The 22,079-nt window shown below is 33.3% G+C and overlaps 1 long non-coding RNA gene across 6 annotated transcripts in view; it reads left to right on the forward strand.

Moving 5' to 3' along the window:
• The window catches only part of LOC113598243 (uncharacterized), a 373,642-nt gene that overhangs the window by 40,384 nt on the left and 311,179 nt on the right, over positions 1-22,079 (forward strand). For 5 of the 6 annotated variants that reach the window (XR_008295316.1, XR_008295313.1, XR_008295312.1 and 2 more), the window contains exon 2: positions 11,717-11,777. The exons of the other annotated variant lie outside the window; for it this stretch is intronic. This is a non-coding gene — a long non-coding RNA (uncharacterized LOC113598243). The remainder of the gene's footprint in view (positions 1-11,716; positions 11,778-22,079) is intronic. 6 annotated transcript variants of the gene reach the window in all.

The following is a 22,079-nucleotide window of genomic DNA, read 5'->3' on the forward strand; positions in this document are numbered from 1 at the left end:
AATAATTTTTCCTGACCCTGGTGGTTGAACAGGTTAGGGCAAGAAGTAGTAGCAGAAATAATAAAATAAGCCAGTGCTATAGGAAAAAAAATAAGCTGAAGAGAAATTCTTAAGTGAACCACTTGCCTTTCTTAAATTGGCAAGTTGCAGTATACTCTAAAGGTGGCAAACCTCAGTGACTAGCCCTTGCAATCCCCATTAAAAGAGGAGCAAGGCCATGTCTATGGGGGACTAAGTATGCCTTCAGATTTCTAAAGAAAAACCAAAATGCCTGGTATATTGTACAACACACAACAGTCCTAATAGTAACATGCTTCTGGGTTTGATTGTACTTTAGGCTTAACCATAATATACAATGCATAAATAGAATTTGAACTGACTGCCAATGCTTATCATGTTACTACTATAGTTCTAAGTGACCTACTGTTGAGCAATTAACTGTGGTTTAGGAAAGAAAGCTTTTCTCTTATATCCCATAAAGATTATAAATAAATACTTATAATATTTTTTTTATAATCTAAGACCCCTCTTTTATTTAACTTTTGCTTCTTATATTTAGAAGGTGTAATGTCAAATTTTCCAGCTAATAACCCCTTGATTTCTGAAAACCCAGTCCAGGCCTACCAATTTTTTAATGACAGTTGTCATACCTTTAGTATAAAAACAGTTGATGGACATTTTAAAATAAATTTTAATTATTAACTATAATATGTGATTTCTTAATGCTGATAGAAAAAATGTGAATTACATTTATTTTAGAGAACTGGAATAGAAATGAACATAGTGAGAATTCGTTTGCTTTTTGCTGTTTGATTTAAAAATACATCAGTAAATGCTAAGGGCAATTCTGAGTGAGATTTTAATAAAAATAAAGATGGCTGAATATGAAAATATAAAGAAAAAACTCAGATTTATGATAGTTTTCTTCTCATGGATAATTGAAAGTGATATGTACAACTCATTATGACTATTTTTTACAGTTTTTAAAGAGAAAGTACTTAAATAAACCCTAAAAATAGATGAGGCATAACACTTCAGCCTTTTCCTTTAACTGACAGTTTCACATACATGTGAATGGTGACTTTTTTAACACAAAATAACATGACTAATTCTTTCTCACCACTTCATTAGTAAGTGACACTAGCCCTAGCCTTAGAACTAAAATCAACCCATTTAATGAAATGCTTACTTAAACACCAAAATCATTATTACATATGTAGCAGTTTGGAAATACTGCACTACACTTGGAAAATGCCCAGCACCAGGGAATCAATTTTCTATCTGCTGTGTAAAAACAACTTCTGCTTTATTGCTTTTTGGAAACAGAACTGAAGCAATACTTCACAAAAGCCATTAAACAGAACTTGTGACATAAAATATAAGACTTCCGACTAAACTACATCATTTCTCGATTCCTTTTGAACACCTAATGGCATAATGAAAACTGATTACACTATTCATATGTTCACATTCTGAGCTATGATATCTGATAGCCTCATATTAAAAAGTTGATTTGTAAAAGGAGATGATGATACAGTTGAACAATCAACCTCATAAACAGTCTACTGCTGAGTAATGAAAAATTTTAATTGGTCAAATAAAGTAGCATTTAGTGCTGGAAAATATGGAAGATAGTCTATAATTGGAATAATTAACACAAAGATGATTCTTATATAGCAGCAACCCATTAAATATTTAACCATGAGGAAAGAAAACAATTTCAAACTGGTGAAGGAAAGGAAAATTCTTTGAGAGTTCTTTAGGGTTTTTTTTTTTAATAGTTCATTTGAGACCTACTTGACAATTTTATACTGTTAATATTGCAAAAGTTATAGTAGGGAGGAAAATGAGCAGTATCCTTGGATTTTATACCATGTTCTAAAAGAGCAAAATAGATATTGGGAAAGAATGGGTTTGTTAAAAATACATTGCTCCTAGTTGTTTTTTTTTCTAATATCTCTGTGGTTGAAAAAAATATTTTAATTTGAAAGATCTGTATTATGTTTATGCATCCAGAATTAAGTTGATATGAATATGTGATAGGTTGTAATATGTGAAAATGCACATTATAATCCCTAAATCAATTACAAAAATCAAAAGTATAGTAAAAAATCAGTAGAATAACTAAAAATGTGTACTATTTAACACAAAAGAAGACAGAATCAGAAGGGTAAAGACAGTAGATATATAAAAACAAATAGGAAAATGGTAGGTGTGAAAAATAATATTGTCACAATATTAATTAGTGACAATACTAGTTAATTAATGACAGTATTAATATTGTTGGTGACAAAGAGTTAATATATCAAGAAGGTATTGCAATTATAAAGATCTTTGTACTAAAAGACAGAAACCTGAAATACATGGGGGAAAAAAATGACAGAATTGAAAGGAGAAATAGATAATTCAACAATAATATCTGGAGAGTCAGTATCCATTCTCAATTATTAATAAAACAACTAGAGAGAAAATCAGGAATTTAGAAGACTTGAACAACACTACCAAGGAACTTGAGCTAACTGATTCCACCCAACAACTCCAGAATCCTCCTTGTCAAGAAAGTTTTCCATGATTAACCATATGCTGGGTCACAAGAATAGTCTCAATAAATTTAATGTAAAGCATGTTCTTCGCCCACAGTAAAATTCACTTAGAAAGCAACAGCATGTAAGTCTTGGCAATCACCAAATATTTGAAAATTAAACAAGATACTTTTAAATAATACATTGATCAAAGAAAACAATCATAGAAGCGGAAGATATTTTCACTGAATTAAAATGAAAACACACCAGAATTTATGAGAAACAGTTAAATAAGTGCTTAGAGGGAAATTTGGGCCTTTAAATATCTACATCAGAAAGCATGAAAGTCTCAGTCAAGCACCTACGTTCTTACCTTTTTAGAAACTAGAAAAAGGGAGCAAATTAAACCTATAGCAAGCAGAAGGAAATAAATAGGTAAAAAATAGAAGAAATCACTGAAAATAGAAAAACAGTAAAGTAATAGAATTCTTGAAACCAAGATTTGATTCTTGGAGAAAATAAAATGGACAAACCTTTAGCTAGACTGAAGAAAAGCAAAAAGCACAAATTATCAAAATCAGTAATAAAGGAGAAGATAGCATCAAACATACTACCATATACATCATGGGAGTCCCAGGTAAAGTGGGAGAGAAAAGAACAGAGAGAATATACAAAGAAATAATGACTGAAAACTTCCTAAATTCCATAGAAATCCATGTATGTAAACATCCAAGAATCTTAACTTCCAATAAGATGAACTCCAAGATCCACAGTGAGACACATTATAATCAAACTTTCAAAAGCTGAAGAAATGGAATCCTGAAAGCAGCAAAAGAGAAGAAAATTGTCACATAAAAGGGATTCTCAATGAGATTATTAAACTTCTCATCAAGAACTTTGGGTTCTTATAAGAAAAAATGTAACTATATGTGGTTATGGATGTTAACTAAATTTGTAATAATTTATCAAAAATGCATATATGAAATTATTATTTTGTACGTCTTAAACTTATACAATGTAATATGTCAGTCATATCTTCATAAAACTGGAGGGACACCTGGGTGGCTCAGTAAGTTAAGCGTCCAACTCTCCTGATTTTGGCTCAGGTCATGATTTCACGGTTTTTGCAATCAAGCCCCACATTGGACTCCTTGCCAACAGTGCAGAGCCTGCTTGGGATTCTCATTCTCTCTCTCCCTCTCTCTCTCTCTCTCTCTCTCTCTCTCTCTCTCTCTATCTCCCCATCTCCCCCCCCCACCTCTCTCTCTCTCTCTCTCCCTCTCCCCCATTTGTGTATGCTCATGTTCTCTCAAAAATAAATAAAACATGAATAAGAATCTAAAATTTGGAGGCCAGAAGATAGTGGGCTATTGTAATAAAAGGAAAAAAACAAACAGTGAACCAAGAATCCATTCATTATCTCGCAAAATTGTCCTTCTGGGAGAAATTTAGGGAATCCATGATAACCAAAAGCTGAGGGAGTTTAGGACCAGTAGACCTGCCCTGCGAGAAATGCTCAAGAGAGTCTTCCATGGTAAAATGAAAGGACATTAGACAGTAACTCAAGGCTGTGTGGAGAAATAAAGTTCTCAATAAAGTAAATACGTGAACAATTATAGAAGTTCTAGAAGTCAGTTAATATTGTAATAATGGTTTATAACTGTACTTTTTGTTTTCTACATGATTTAGGAGACAAATACATTTAAAGAAAACCATTATTAGGGTAAAAGCTAGTATTACTGTAACTTTGTTTTATAACTTTAAATCCTGTCTTCTATATAATTTAAGAGACTAATGTGCTTAAAAGAATTAATAGTTTATGGTTTGGGGGCACACAGCATATAAAGATTTAATTTTGTGACATCAACAACTGAAAGGGGTGGAATAGAGCTGTAAAAGAGCAGAAAATGTGTACATTATTGAAGTTATGTTGATCTTAATTTAAATTACACTGTTATAAAGGTAGGATGTTAATATAATCTCCATATTTTACCGCTTTTAAAAGTCACAACGAGATTCCACTACACACCCACAAGAATAACTTTAATAGAAGAAAACAAAATGTCAGATGTTACAAGGACATGGAAACACTCTAATCTTTATGCTTTAGAGATGGAATATAAAATGGCATCAACCCTAGGGAAAACAGTTGGATGGTTGCTTGAAAAGTTAAATATAATATTATCCTGTGATCCAATATTTACTCCTAGGTATCAAATCAGGAGAAACAAAAACCGTATTTCCATAAAATAATGTGTACAGCAATATTCATAGAAACATTGTTAATAATACCCTGTAACTGGGAACAATCCAAATATCAAATCACTGGTAAATATAACCAAATATGGTCTTATCAGCAGTGGACTCCTATTTGGCAATTAAATAGAAATTTTTCTCCCAAGAAGACATAAAAATGACCAACAAGCATATGTAGAAGAAGACTACTTACTGCATTATTCCATCTATATGAAACACCTAGCAAAGGCAATTGTAGAGACCAATAGCAGCTCCTCAGTGGAGCTTGTATCCTAAAGATACAAGTATGAATGGAGATTAACCATAAATGGGTATGAGGGAACTTTCTTGAATTACGAAACTGTTCTAAAACTGGATTATAGTGATGGTTACATAATTCTATTAATGCAAAATGATTTAATTGTATACTTGGCAATTGCTATAGTTTATGGTTTGTAGTTATACTTTAAACTGTTATAATATAGAGAGACATATTGAAGAGGACAGAAGTTTGTCTTAAAGGGTTAAACAATAGGACATTCCTGTAAGGAAGTTATTTGTGACATATTTAAAAGAAATAAAGTAGATTAGAAGTTAAATATATCTTAAATTACAGTTTTCATATCAAAATAAAATAAGACCAATTTGTTTTTATAAATGTGTATATCTGGTTGTTTATAAATGTGAGAGAGGGGCACCTGGGTGGCTCAGTTGGTTAAGCATCCAACTTCAGCTCGGGTCATGATCTCACGGTTTGTGAGTTTGAGCCCCGCGTCAGGCTCTGTGCTGACAGCTTGGAGCCTGGAGCCTGCCTCGGAGTCTGTGTCTCCTCTCTCGGCCCCTCCCCAACTTGTGCTCTATGTCTCTCAAAAAATAAATAAATGTAAAAAAAAAAAAAATTTAAATGTTGAGATAAAATTTTTTGGGTTTTGGTTTTTTTGAACCATAATGAAGGAATAATCTCTCGCCCTAGCTCTGAAAAGTAAATCATTTAACAAAGCAAGGAAGATTGTTTGAGAATACATTATGCCAAACATTTCCACTTCCAGAAAATGACAGTGACATTTAATCTTTGGATATTTATGTTGAAATTTCTTTCAATCATTTTAAGAAATCTTCTGAAATTCTGAAATTCTTCAATATGGAATGATAATGAGTAAGCAACAAATGGGAAACTAAGACTATAGTGATAGGACTGAACAAATGATTGCAGTATAAGGAAATGTTTTCATTCACACATGGATTACTGTATTCAGCACCATGTATCACAAATCCCAGTTTACTTTTTTGTAACCTAAATTCTTTAAAATCAACTTTTATGCTACATTTTCCTCTTTCTCTTGGGGTATGGGGGAAGTTGTGACCATCCTTTCAACAAAACAAATCCCCAGAGGAGTTCTTTAGTCCTCTGTAATTTACAGACATCCAGGGAACTCCAAAGCTGCAATCCACTCTCCTAAGAGATCACTCTAGTCACAGCCACTGGCAGTTCTCCAAGCCATACAGGCCAGCACAGGGCAGAAGGCTATGTCTCTGAGGATCTGAGAACTTAAGAACTGAGTGTTTTGGCTGCACAATCATTATCTGGAAAGTTCAGGCAGGGCCCATGCAGTCCCCTGAGATTTCACTCCCAGTCATCACTTACAGTACTCAAACACATCCCACAGGCAAGGATGCCAATGTTCCAGGATCCAAAAACAAGCAAAGGGAATCTGGCCACGATTTGTAGAGAGTCACTATTTTAAATATTCCTTCTTTTTGTTTTTTTTTTCCCCATAGCATTTGGGAATCTCTGTGATAAAATGGACACTTTTCCTACATGTGGAATTTAAATGTGTGTACAATGTCTCAATATCGCAGGAGGGTAATATGCATTTTGAAATTTCATCCATATCATCCGTGTGTGTTTACCAAGTCATGTCTTTGTTTTTTTTTAACAAGAGAAGATTTACCTTTGAAAGTGACCTGAGGCAGTGAAAATTAATCATTTGGGGGACAATATAAATTGCAATAATGAATTTCATAGTTGTTATTTCAAGTCAGCTCAGTTTCAAATTAAACTAGGAAAAAAAAAACATCAGAAAGGTTTCTTTTGGTCTCTTTCTGTGCTTTAAAAAAACTAGTTTAAGGGAATGGGTTTTGTATTTTAATAAACACTGTTAGCATTTTCTGTTTTTTTATAGAAATGCATGAGGTTAAGGAACTCATTTGTTCTTACACTATTCAAAAGCAAAAATAAATAAATAAAATTATTCAAACTCATAGCTAATTTCAAAATGATTGCAAACTGAATGCCAAAATAAGGAGGTAACTCTTCACATAAAAAGGCTAATCATGGTTAATTGTTTTCCTATTCCTTTTGATGATAATAGCCATTATAAACTCATTTTAAGTATGTAGATGTAATATGCAATTACCATAAGACTCAGCATTCCAAAACTCAAATGGAAGACTAAGATAACTTTGAGCACTGTTTATTGGTAAGGCTGCCAACCAGTTTCATTTTCAAAGGAAAAATAAGTGTGTAGCTGTAGTCCAATCTTGTTTACATGCACATATTTTCTCTTTATGTGTGCTGCTACAATGACTGTCTCTAAATCAACCTGTTTACTGTTGTATAAAGCAGTAGGTGGCTGTCACTATTGTCTGGAAATTTTTGAAGTAATAAGACTCAAATCACAAAGCATTTAATTCCAGATCAGTTTTTTTTTTTATTCTTATAGGTGAAAAATGTGAACCACCGGGCATTATAAAATACACGTAGCCTTCTTGAGATCAAGCTTGGGAGACTTATATATTTGATGCCTTCTAATAGGAATAAATACTTGACTGTATAAGAAATTGAGAATCTCTTTGTATAAGATATGAAATGAAGTTTTGAAGTTAACTTTTGACTTTCGTGTAGGTCATTATCAAAAAAAGACCTTGTCTTATATTCAATCTATAGATTCTGTAGCCTTAGATAATATTGGGAGGATAAGTGATTATAGAATTCTATGAAAGGGAGTGTCAACTTTCCCAGAGAGTAGCCATCTTTATATTAAGGCTTTTCTTAGAAATATCAAGATAGGTCTATGCCACTGTTGCTTTACATTTGTTGCTATTCAAACCTATTCCCTCTCTCTTCATTACTATTTCAATTACTGTATCTTCTTAGGCAATCTTGACTCCTTAGCCAGTCATTTCACTGATCTCCCTCTTAGCAAACAAAACTGTCTTTACAGAAAACGTGTGGTTTCCTGTAACCCAATAGAGTTTCCATTGGCCTGCTTCCCTCTCAAACTTCTCTTCTCTTGTTCACCACCAAACTTCTTGAAATGTTGATCTTCAGTTACCACTTCAATGAAAATTAATCTCGGTTTCTTCTGATTTCAGCATTATTTCCAATTGTCTCCTGGAACACACTATTTTTTGTCTCTTTGGAACTATAGACTAAGTAACACCAAAATTCAGCTTATCTTCACCCTCAAATCTCTTCACCCACATAGTTCTATACATACTCTGTGTAATGGAGCCTTAGGGGGAAACACAAGAGAATTGTAGAGGCCTTTTCCCAGAAATACTTGAGTTGCAGAACCAACATAAAAAAAACCCTACATTAATATATGTAGAAGAAATGCTTGTCTAAACTACTGCAGTTAAATGCCAATTACTACTTATCCCCAAACTAAAAATAATTTTAAGAAAAGCAACTATTTAACACAAAGCAAACATAAAAATAATCAGTGAACTGAAAGTATATCCTGTTTTATAAAATAGCCACTTGGCATATATTGAGCTTTGTGATAGTAAGTTGGAAATAAATGAAAAATATTTGCTTTCTGAGAGAATGAATATAACATTTCATGTCATCTAAAGAAAACCCAATAGTTCATATGTACAATTAGGATTGTTCAAGTATTCTCCTCTACTGGGAAAAATGTCTTGGTTTAATGTAACATTTTCATTAAAAATTTCTAAATATTTTAGATCTGCTAAATCTAACCCATTAGAAACCTAAGTGTGAAATAACCCATATTTAGATGTTTGTCTAAATATAAGATTAAATTATTTTAATTTTTAAAATTATTTCTCTTGAAGAGAGGCATGGCATAAATGAGATACACTATATGTGATAAGTTTACTAGGAAAATTTTAATCTCTCCGTCTGGTTATGTTAATTTGTGTATGTGTGTATTTTGTTGTTTAGTGTTTTTGTTGTTTAGTGTGTATTTTGTTGTTTAATCTGAAAGTTCACCCATATACGACTGCAGTAGTTTTCTTTAGCTTTAGTTCTTTGGTACAGCCATCACCTCACTTGTGACATACAATTGTTGACCTTGTACTTTTACTTTTGGATGTATACATCCATGGAAGTTTTGTCTTTCATCTCAAATTTTACAAATCTAGGCTTATGTTACATTTATTCTCATCCATAGATTTATCTCTTAGTTTCAGATTCTGAGATTTTATTTATTTATTTATTTACTTATTTATTTTAATTTATATCCAAGTTAGTTAGCATATAGTGCAATAATGATTTCAAGAGAAGAATCCAGTGATTCATCCCCTACATGTAACACCCAGTGTTCATCCCAACAAGTGTCTTCCTTAATTCTCCTTGCCCATTTGGCCCATCTCCCCACCTACAACCCCTCCAGCAACCCGCAGTTTGTTCTTTATAATTAAGAGTCAGATTCTGAGATTGTTTTTACTTTGCCTATATAGTCTTTGTAACAACAGGAACCTTACCTCCAGAAAGATAATACTGCAACTTTAGATAGCTGTGGCTTTTGTGGAATCATTAATAAATAGAAAGAGATTTCATACATTCACCAGGTCAGCATGTGTACTAATTTGCTCTAGCATGATCATGGAAATAAGGCTATGAAGGACTGTATGACTTAATTGCACTCAAGTTAAATAGGACATTATGTTATCTACAGCCTCTCCTTGGTGACTAACCAAGCTGTTTCTGATTGTATACCTTTAAGAATGACTCCCTATTCATCCTGTAGTATATGCTTATTTAGATTATGCTTTTATGCAAACTCAGTAGTTCCAAAATATTCTGTGTCTGATAGGGATTTACCTAAGACAAGGATCATTAAATGTTTTCTGTACAGGGTCAGGTAGCAAAATTTAAGACTCTGTGGACCATACAGTCTCAGTAGCAACTGAATTCTGCCATTGTAGCAAGAAAGTAGCCGTAAATAATATGTAAGTGAATGGGTGTGGCTGTATATAAATAAATTTTTTTTTACAAAACCAAGCAGTGGGTCAGATTTTACCAGTGGGCTCTAGTGTGCAGAACTCTGGCCTAGGAGAAGCTATTGATATGATACTTGTCTTTAATTCAGAAATTTCCTCCCTGGGTATTATAGTTAGTTAAATTTCCTGAGGTGATTATTATTTTATTTCTTTGACTTTTTTCCCCCTAATAATTCAAGATGGCTTATTTCTTTATATATTTTCTAGGAATAGGTATTGTTCATTCAGCTATTAAACCCAATTTAAAAGTTTTAAAGTTTACATAACAAATTTTTAACATCATAAATCAATCATTTACAAGAACTCTTCTAATCTGAAATCTTTATACCTTCAAATATGATTAGGTCCTTCTGCTTCTTCTCTGACCGAAATGTGAGGGTGCTTCAATAGAAGTCTCCAATTAAAAAGTTAAAGAAAATAAGCATTTTATCTTAAACAGTTTGCAATGTGTATATTTGTAGGTTTCAAAATGAAAAGTGTCTAGCATGCCATATGGAAGATAGGGTAAAAGGTGAGCAGAACAGCATGGTTAAAAGAATAGGTTAAATGATTTGGATGCTAAAGTATGAGAAAGGAACGGGGTAGGCATATGCCCCAGGCACTGGAAATAAGTTTAGACTTTGCTATTATTTTCTTTACAATTAATAACGTAAGGTGAACTCATCCAAACAAACAAACAAACAAAATCAAATGAAAGCCACAGGGTAGAGAAGGGTCAAAATTATTCTTCATCTGAGAAGTTTCCTTGTTTTATGGAACAAAACTCTAGAGGAGACTTAAGATCATAGGAAAACTTTCATGCTTATAGGCATAACTTGCAAAATTTGCTTCACCTAAACCCCAAGGAGATCACTGAAGATTCACAAATAAGAAATGAAACCCATGGGAGATCATTAACAGCTTAACACAGTTTATGTGTTCAAATTCATTGCATTTGTAAAAACAATAGAGTAGAGATGCCATTATTTTTATAATGACTTCATAACATTAAAAATGTAAAAATGTGAATTGTATAATATAAGAATGAAATGCAGATACTACATAGAGGGTGTGATTATTTGGGTCAGAGTCTCCTTTAGATCAAAGATGGAGGAGTCTCACATGACTTACTAACAGCTTCTCTAAACCTCATAAAAATAAAAACATAAAATTAGAATTTGCACAATTATCACACTTGTAAATGATGAAAAATTAACATGTTTTACAGTAGAAATAGAAAAATGTTCATGAGATAGTCTGACAAGATGGTCAGCAAATTTAAACACGTATCTAGACTTCTTTGGGTATAATTAAATTGGTAGAAGGCATGAGGTCTGACTTACCATCAAACGTGGGAACGAAATTTCCAGCTATGAAAAAAATGACAAATGCAAATATCACTTCAGTAAAGTTACAATATGGTGAGGTTTATTTGTTTTGTTACATGTGATAGAAATGCTGTTATAACAAGTATAGGCAAAACGAAACCTTTATAAGTTCATGGAATTCAATAAAGTATAAAAAAACAACACCTTTTATAATATTGTGGAATGAAAATAAATGCAACAGTACTTCAGGATGAGTTGGAACTAGTAAAAGTTACCAAGTCATTCTGTATCTGTTGTAATTACATTCTGTTTCAACACACATAAGCTTTCTCTACATCAAAGGATTAGCTTAGAGTTTTAATAATCTACCACAAACTTATTTTCTTTCTTCCTTGTTAACAGATCCTGGGTGTGATGATGTATGTGGCAGTGAATATCGTGAGAAGCTGTACTCTCAACCCTAGTGAGTTAATTCGGATTGCCTTAAGCCAATTATGCTAGTATTAATTCCTTTCATAGTGGCTAGTTTAGGTATGGAATTAGGATCTAATTCTTGCCAATATGATGAAAAATTGGCTAGGTGGTTCTAAAAGTGTTTCCCTTGACTTTAAATTTTAAACACAATGGGGGGAATTTCTGTTTCTGAATAGCAGAAGTTCTTAACCAGTACAGCCATTTTACTGCAAACTCGAAGATGAAGCCAACCCAAGAGTGACAGAATGGAATAACGGAAAGAATTATGATGATATCATTGAGTTACTGAATTAATATATAGTATAGCTGCACAGTTTTTTGAACTTCTATGTACAATAATAATTTCTTTGAAAGTTTTTAAATTGAATTTTCTGTTATTATCAGCTGAAAATATCTTCAATGATACTGGGGAAAACATTGCCATTGACAAAACTTAGGCCGTAACTTTAAAAATATTCTTTTCTTACTTGAAGAAGACTAAAAGAATATTGAATCTCAAGTTCAAGAGTCTAGCATTGGGTTTCAGTTAATCTAGATGAAAAATCCTGTGCCAATCGTTTGTGAGTTTCTTGTTGACTGGAATTAAGTGAGAACATGGTGTTCTTTGAGGGAATCAAATATGTAGAGCTGGGAAGAAAGCCATTCCAAAATAAAAGATGATTTTTCTAGGTGAAGAGTAGGAAAAGCTTCTACTATACAATGTATAAGCAGTGAGGTATATCCAGTAGGAAGAAATGATGAATTCAAAAAGCAAGACTAATATGTAGTAAAAAGGAAAGGCATAAGTAATGAGTTTAATTCATGAATTTTGTACAAAAATGTAACAGGTATGCTAGACCTTGTGGAAAAAAAGAGCTAACAAGAAAACAACCACACAAAATCCATATTCTTTTATAAATGATATTTGAAGGTCTCTTTCAAGTTGGACTACTCATTACCCTGGTAATTAGGCTTCCATATTATGCTAATCACATTATATTTTAAGTGGAAAGTGATCAGTAATTAGAAAGTCTACAGGATTCTAAATATTCCCTCTTTTGGAGAAGAACTAAGATAAAGTTTTGAAAGTTGTGTGCCTCATTGAAAGAATGATGTCATTGAACTTACTGTAAAGGGTGAATATGTGTTTAGGAGAGAGATTTCTGAGTCTGCTAAGCTGCTGCTTCTTCCCTGGCCACAGTGTAGACAATTGTTATGGATTGAATTGTGTCCCCCCAAAAAGATATATTGGAAGTTCTAACCCAAGTAACTCAAAATGTGACTTTATTTGGAAATGAGTTCTTCAGTCAAGTAAATGAAGTCCTTAGGATGGGACGTAAAAAAGAGAGGAAATTTGGACACAGACACACAGGGAAAGTTGATGTGAACATGAAGGCAGAGAATGACATAATGCTTCTAAAGCCAAGGAAAGTCAAAGATTGCCACTGTCGAGAAGCAAGAATTTCTGTCCCCTTCCAGGGTTCTTTTATCTGGACTAAGAATCAAATTAACATGAGATGGATTAACAAGAGAAAATAAAACTTCATATAATACATACAGGGAATCCACACAGACATGGAAATCCCAAAGACAGGCAGAAAGAGATACATGTGTCATCCTGAACTAAAGTGATAAAATGAAGGGGATCGAGGTCTGAGACTTAAGAGGAAAGAAATACAATCCATAGGGCAGTAAGAAGAGCAGATGTTTGATAATTAGATGTTTGCCCTGCCATATAAATGGGTCACTCAGATAAAATTTATTTCTGAAAATAACTCTTATTCTGAGAAAGAACCCAAATAAAATTTGTCTGTATATTAAGGGAGGGGAGAAGTTTCTCTTGAGGGTGTAAGGTTTTGCTTACCTTCAGCTCAAAATAATCTTAATGAGATAGTGGCCCATTGTGGAGTGACCTGCCCTCAGCCCCTGTATCACTAAACCACCATAAACTACAAGGGAGTCATGGAACTGATTTTCCCTCAGTCATCAAAGGAACCAACTCTCCTGACACTTAGATCTTGGATTTCTAGCCTTTACAAGTGTGAGTCAATAATATCTGTTATTTCAGACACCCAATTTGTGATACTGTGTTACTGCAGCCCTGGCAAACTAATAGATGTAGTTACATGTGAGTATTATGTTGCCTATTCTAGCCATTAACATCATTTCCTGGAAGGATCCATGGATTGGGAAAAGATTGATGTTCACTCTGCTGGTAGCCTTGATTAGAGATTGCTCTACCTGTCCTTTACCTCATGGATAACAGAGGGAGTCAGCCTCTGTTTGATTTTAGTCCTACTTTTCACTAGCTCTTTAACATTGAGTAAATCTTTTAAAGTTCTGGGTATTCTTTTTCCCATTTATAAATTATACATTGGAAGGATAAAAAGATACTTAAAAAAATACACATGCCTGGGCCTTAGCTATCAAAAATATGTCAATAGTTGGAACATAGACACCTATATTTTTAAAAGTCTAGAATTGAATCTAGTGCCAAATCTTCAATGATAACCATAGGATTCAATATCAAAAGTTTCTCTGAACTCTGATTTCATTCATTCTATAATTATGCTACTATGTCATGAGTGATATAGGCAATGCTATAACCATAAAAAATATCCACTGTACTTATTTACAATAAATATTTAAGTAAATGGGGATTGTAAGCAGCTCTACACAGAAAAGCATACTAGTACAATGACCTAGGAAACTATAGCCTGAGTTTGTCACAGTAGCTTAAATTCATAATTCTTGTATTTCATAATATATTTATTTCATAATCCACTAGGAAGAGGACCTTTGTTACTCTGTGACAGTGATCATTTAATGTGGCATTCACATTATCTTCTAATTGCCCTAATTTCTTTTGTACAATGATATATTAAAAGAAGCAAGTTTATAAAAATCTTAGCTTGACAAATATCATATGAATTCTTTCTTTAAATGCTGAGGGCTACAAAATTAAAGTTAGTACATATGAGCTTCTAGAAGCTATTTACCACTTTAACATTTAACAAGCCATACATTAACATTTAAAAAGTCATAAAAATTTTACATCTATAAGCGATTTTACTTAATAGGTTAGCAATATGCATTCTATGCAATAGAAGGGGAACAGCACTAATAAAATGTATACTGAACTCAGTAAAAGTAATTTATACAGCTTGAGTTTAGTTGATGATTAGAGGGCAAGGTATAAGTTACATGTGATGGTTTTATCTGTCCCTTACAAATGATTCTTGCCACATTGCTCCCAATAATTAGGAGTGACACTCTGCTTGGGGGCAAAGGAATGAACAGAGTGACCTTTCAAAATTCCCTTTGAGAGGACCACAATAAATTTCAAAGCAACATCTAGTAAATGGTAGAATAAGCCACAGATCTCAGAGGTGAAACCATTTCAAGTTGAAATAATTGGGATATATATACACATATGTATATACGTATATACATATGTATATACATATACACATAGGTATATGCGTATACACACACATACATACACTTGCATATCTTTTCTTGAAATATAAGATAAACAAATCAATAATTATGCAGTGACAACAGTACATAGAGGAAAACAAAATCCTTTAATAAATAAGATCATGAAAATAAAACAAATCAGTCCTGAACAATTTACATCCTTCTTTCCTCTTTGAAATTGAAATGTACCCTGGTAAGTCATAGGAAAGTAGAACAATATATAACCACAAATTTCAACACATCGCATCCTAGTGTACAAATTCTGTTTTCAGTGTGTGAGAATTTTGAGTCATTTCTGTAGAGACTGATTAACAAATGAAAAAAATAGAATTTGAAACAGAAAATGGAGATAAAGCAGATGGCAATAGAGCCGTGAAGATTTTTATAATAAAGTTTAGGAAAGAAGAAAAAAAGATAAGAGAAAAATATTCTTAAGTTTTAGATGTGCTCTCTGTGCTGAAAGAAGCAGAAGTAGGAAGGCAAAAATCAGCACCTGAGGCATTATTAATTAGAATGGCATTCAACCCTCAGTACAGAACCAGACCCAGGAGAACAACTTTGTATAATGTTTATTATCTGCAGTAAGACACATTTCTAAGTCTCCTTTATATAGTTCTGGATTGAGTATCAGAAATAAACTAAGGGTGCCTGGGTGGCTTAGTTGGTTGAGCATCTGACCTCGACTCAGGTCATGATCTTGTGGTTCATGAGTTTAAGCCCCATGAGTATCACTGCTGTCAGCAGAGCCTGCTTGAGATCCTCTGTCCCCCTCTATCTCTGACTTTGCCTCTCCCTTCTTGCATGCTCTCTCAAAAATAAATAAAGCATTAAAAAAAACTATTAAGGATTGGTGAATAGAAATCACTAATATAATTATTATTAATTTAAGGTGTTATAAACTGTCCTGATGTTCTTTTGTTGATTTATTATTTTATTTTAGCATATTAAGGATTTAAGCTAATGTTTTTAATATGTTTTCTCTCAACTTGAATCTCCAAAGGTCTCCCCCACCAAATTTTATCACCTAAACAGAAATAGTTTTACTGTATTACCTGGTGATGATAAATATAATCAATCCTTTTTGGTAAACATTCAGAAATAAAGTGTTAGTCTCATGCCTTCTGATGGGAGTGCAAAATGATACAACTCCTTTGAAAAGAATTTTGCAGTTTTTTAAATAAAATTAAATATATACTTATATGATCTAGACATTCTACTCCTTACTAGGTATTTACCCAAGAGAAGTGAAACATTTTTCTAAAACAAAAATCTGTATGTGACTTTTTAGAGAAGCTTTATTTATAATATCTTCAAGCTGGAAACAACTCAAATGTCCATCCTTTTTTTTAAAGAATAAACAAATTGTGATACAGCTATATAATGGAATATTATTCAGCAATAAAATGGGGAATAAACTATTTATACATGCAAAAACATAAATGAATTTCAAAAGCATGGTAAGTGAAAAAAACAAACACAAAAGGCTCTGTAGTCTATGATTCCATTTAGGAGACATTCAGGAAAAGACCGTGTAAGTGGAATCATGCTTTCCATTCTACCTTATAATCCTTTAAATGAAAATGTGTAGTGCACATCATGGTAAAATCAAAAGCACTTTGATAGCGTAGTACTTTATGGATGTACCATAAAATAGCCTATTTATTTAAATAATCTATTAACATATTTAAGTTGCTTCCAGTTTTTATAACTGTGAATGCATCTTTTGATATATACATTTATAACTATATGCAACATATATACTTTTCTTAGAATAATGTTTTACACATTGACTTCAGAATTTAGGTCTAGACACGTGAAAAGTTTTGATACAATGTACCAAATTGATATTCACAAAGATTGTATGAAATTACATTTCACAATGTCAGAAGTTATTAATTTCTATACCTTCCTCAAAGAATATTAATTATTATAAGTCAAAACATCTTTTAAAAGATAATAAAACACCCAGCCACTAATTCTGCATTTGTGAATAAAAATCTACTTGTGGAAAAGATCTTAACTAAATATTTGAAGAGCTCCCTATTCAGTGAAAAGTAACATTATTCATTTCACATCTGGAATTAGATGTTCAATATTTTAAAAAAGATTTTTCTGTGCTTTTTTAATAGATTTAAGTATTTAAATTAAAAAAAAATCTTTATTTGGTTGTTTGGAGCTATTTATTCTTCAGATTCACTTTCTACCCTCTGCATTGACCTCCATGAACTTTATCACTTGGGCTCTTTTGCCCTGTGGCTTCCAGATGGTAGTGGAAACACTTGTCCAGAGATCAGGAGAGGGATATCAGAGTAATTGTTTTCTCAATTCCCTTGCTGCCAAGCCACAGTTTGAGCCATAGTTTGCCTTTGTTCTAAGTGCTCTTCCCACTACAGGCAGACCACCAAACTAGCAGCAGGGTCCTTTTGCATTGCTTCTCTTCCAGGGCTACATTTTTCACTGGATTCTGGCTATACACCATACTTTTCAGGCATGGGAGTATTAACAAACGTTAGTTATTGCTAACAAATTATTGCTAACAAATGTTATTATTAGTCCTTGGGGACTTTGTGATTCGTCTTGGTTCTTTTAACACTGACTGCATTCTCCATAAAAAATCTTTTTATTAAAACTACCTTTATGTAATGATTTGGATCTGTCTGTTTTATGTTGGGAGTCTAAGGGTTACAGGAACAAAACAAAGGGCAGTAAGGTACCTAGGGCTTCATTAATTCAGTGCTAGGCCATAAATAAATAGGAGAGTGCTTAGTCAAATTAATTGTATCAGATCAATAGTTTGTTTTCACAGCCATAACCTACAGAGTTATTTAAGAAGTACTAAACACATAAACAGAATGGGAAAAATTCATAGGAAGTAAATCTGATAGATGAATACAGAATTGAATACAACAGAATTTAAGGAAGAATGAAGGAAAATTAAGTAATGTTATTATATTGAGATAAAAATTCTTCGTAAAGAGTATTCTCTGTGTAGCGTTGCCAGATCAATAAATAAAAGTACATACCCTAGTCATATTTGAATTTCAGATAAGCAATAAATCATTTTCAGTATATTTACCTGAAAAGCAAATTGAACCGACTGTTCTATATTTCACCTGGCAACCCTATTTCTCTATCTTTTCACAGCATTTTCTGGTGTTAACTTTGTTCTTGGTTTTCGTGGGGTGGTGCATCTGCAATATCAAGTCCCTTTCTCACTTTATGGGTATCAAAATGAATATATTTGCTTGAGACCTTATATTTTTAGGCCATTCTAACTGGAAAGAAAGGGAAATGTAAAAGAGAAGCTTTGCTTCATAAAAGTCCTAGGAAATACTCTTTTGCATTTCATTGAGTCTGACCTGTTATGCCTACCTCTGGAAGTAAAAATAGGGCCAGTAACATTAAATAAAGACAAATAAGTAAGGGTAGGAAAGTTCCTCAATATCAGAAAGGTGGGAAGTGAGTGCTGACAGAAGAAATGTTACTATTGAAAAAAAATAATTTATTGCTTTTCATTCTAAACTCAAAACATTAGTTTTAAATTTTAACATGTCTAACAAATCAGCATTTGAATGTAACTAAGGTGTGACTTAAAATTCAAGTAACATTTTGGAGTGCCTGGGTGGTTCAATCCGTTGGGCAGCTGACGCTCAGGTCATGATCTCACAGCTTGTGAGTTTGAGCCCCACGTCGGGCTCTGTGCTGACAGCTGAGTCTGGAGCCTGCTTTGGATTCTGTGTGCCTCTCTCTCTGCCTCTACCCTGCTCACACTCTGTCTCTCTCTCTCTCAAAAATAAATAAACATTTAAAAAATTAAAAAAAAAATTCAAGTAACATGTTGACCCAATTAGGAGGTAAATATTGGACTCATGTTAAACCTTACAAAGCAGGTGGGTAGCAAACAAGAAGCTATTAAATTATCTTAATTGCTCTATATGTTGGCAATGGATTAATGTGATGATTGTCAGGTCAGGTCATTTTCCATTTTTGAAAGTAGGTACATTATAATCTTTAAAATAATTGGAAGAGATTAAATTAAATCAATGTTAAAATGAATGTCTGAATGTAAAAATTTGTCATATTTATGAATTGATTTCACCATGAGAGTTATGAAACCAATACAGAATCCTGCCATTTTAACATAATTTTACCTCCTGTGCATTTGCATTATACCTACACAAATGAAATTAAACTATGGTCAAACAACTGGAAGTCCAGCAAATCTGAATCATTTTATTTTTTGCTATAACTTCCGTCAGCATAAGCAATATATCCTTACCAATTTTCCTAGGGAATTTAAAGGAGAATACTGAAATAATTATTTATTCTTATTGCAATGTAAGAGAAGACTTTTAAAATAGTAAATATCAGGGATGCCTGGGTGGTTCAGTCGGTTGAGCCTCCGACTCCTGATTTTGGCTCAGGTCATGATCTCACAGTTTCTGGGATCAAGCCCTGCCTCAGGCTCCATGCTGACAGCACAGAGCCTGCTTGGGATTCTCTGTTTTCCTCTGTCTCTGCCCCTCCCCACTTGTGCACACTTTCTCACGTGCTCTAGTGCTCTCTCTTCCTCTCTCTGTCTCTCTCAAAATAAATAAACTTTTAAGAATTTTAAAAATAGTACATATCAGTCAGGTTTTTCTATGAAAGAATTTGGATGCCATTGTATTTCATACCATAGTGAAGGGTCATATAAAATGTAATTCAAATAACAAGGCAAAATATTGGGTTTAAATGTGGAAGTAGAAGCAAAGTACTTGGAATAGTTTATTGGAGAAGCAGAATGGGGGTATATTTTCATGAATCAGAAACTAAATTGTTTAATTGAAAATAGAAGACATCAAAATTTCTTTCATAAAGAGAAAAGGAACCACAAGATCATAATCAACTGTTTTATAATATGATGCTAATATCCTGGTTAATTTTCAAGTCAAAGCCATTAGTTTTTTTAAAAAACAAGCTAAATAGCCTCAAAATGACTAAACTATTTGTGATTTCCTGTCATATGCTATTCTAATAAAAGCTGAATACAACTTAGTATTCTGTATAAAACATTGATGTCACCTAACTAAAACTCCATTTGGCCTCTCTACTGTTTCAAAGCTCCTCAGTGGCAAAATATACAAATGGCAGCATAAATTACCTTCGTACCTTCTTCCACGTATGCCAGACCTTGCTTTTATATTCCTTGCTATGATTCTGCCTACTCTAACTTCTGAAAATCTGAATTTGGAAAAAAAAATTAAAAAGTCTGTAGATGCTGTAGTGGGGCAGCATATTTTGTTATCTCCCTGGCATCCATTCCCTGTTTTCCTTTTCTAAAAAGTCACCCACATTGCCAATCCTCCTAGGCACTATGGTCCATTTAGTGGTGTAACATTAGCTAAGTCCTGACAATCAAAATCCATGGAATTTAATTATGTGTAAGTGCATTTGTGATTGTATGTGTGAGGTATGAGGATTGTGAACTTCTTCCCTGTGGGATGGGACATTGTCTCAGTCCATTTGGGCTCCTATCACAAAATATCATAGACTGGGTAGCTTATAAACAGCAGGAGGCAGGATTTCCAATCACAAGGTTGTGTGATGCTACCTCTTCTGGGTTTCAGATCATTTTTTCATCATATAATAGAAGGACCTAGGAGCTGTGTGGGAATTTCTTTTATAAGAATACTAATCCTATTCCTGAGGGCTCCACCCTCATGATCTAATCCCCCCAAAGTCCCTATGTGCTATAATCACCTTTGGAGGCTAAGATTTCAACATATAAAGGGGGTGGGGGGGCACAAACATTCAGACCCTAACAGAAATCTCTACAAATTTCTGTTACTCAAAGAGGAAATTTGGGGGGGGGGGGTGTTAACAAAGTTAAGACATGAAGAAAGTGACACTAAGTCATGGATATATCAGTTGTTACATAATGATTAGCATGAAACTTTATTCTTGGGCTGTGGGAGTACATGAGCAAATTAGATCTCCAACCCTCTTACCTCCTTTTCTTTTTGGCCACATCAGTGTAAGTTAGATTTTCAACTACTTGCAACTAAATGGATTCAGATGCTTATATTTTTTATAAATAAGTGTTTTATCATCTTATAGCTAATTTTTGTCTGTTCTCTTAGGGATTTTTTTTAACCACAAAATTTTCAATTCAATGTTCTGGAATTTGATGTTTCACTGAACTATTCACAAGTTCGGGAATAAATGCTTTTATGCAGGATATTTAACTGCCTTGTTACAATATCCCAGTTGAAAAGATAGGATGTTAGAGGTGGTAGGGGTCCTATGAATAATTGCATTCAAGCCCTGTTTATACTGGTTAGGAAAAAATTAAGTGAATTGTGCAGGATCAAACAGCTATGGAGCTAGGAACCCATGCCCTGCTAACCTTGAGTTAGTGTGTGGTACCTCCCCAAAGCTGAAGACACAACTTAGCTAATTGCAATGAGTCATTTGCACCTAAATTAAGAAGCTGGTCTTTTTTCACTGGATAGAAGACTCAAAATCAGCCTAAGTTATAATAACCTTGGGAAACTTAAGAACCTAATCAATTCCTGACCAATTTGATCATATGCAAGGAAAGAGGTTTTGAATGAGCAGATTTTTGTCCTTTTCCTTTATAGCTAATAGAATAAGAATCTTTTTATCAATCAGAAATTCTCTTGACCATGGTCTTATTTCTTATACCAGCTGCTAACAGTCCTAAATTTAGGCCTTTTGAGATTTGATCACTAAAATATCCAAGAGGAATGAATGTGAAAGATCATGATAAACAAAATGATCAGGAGAAGATAAGAATTGGATCTCTAAGGGAATAAAAATAAAGATGACA

Source organism: Acinonyx jubatus, chromosome C1 (genome assembly GCF_027475565.1).
Source record: "Acinonyx jubatus isolate Ajub_Pintada_27869175 chromosome C1, VMU_Ajub_asm_v1.0, whole genome shotgun sequence".
NCBI lineage: Eukaryota > Metazoa > Chordata > Mammalia > Carnivora > Felidae > Acinonyx > Acinonyx jubatus.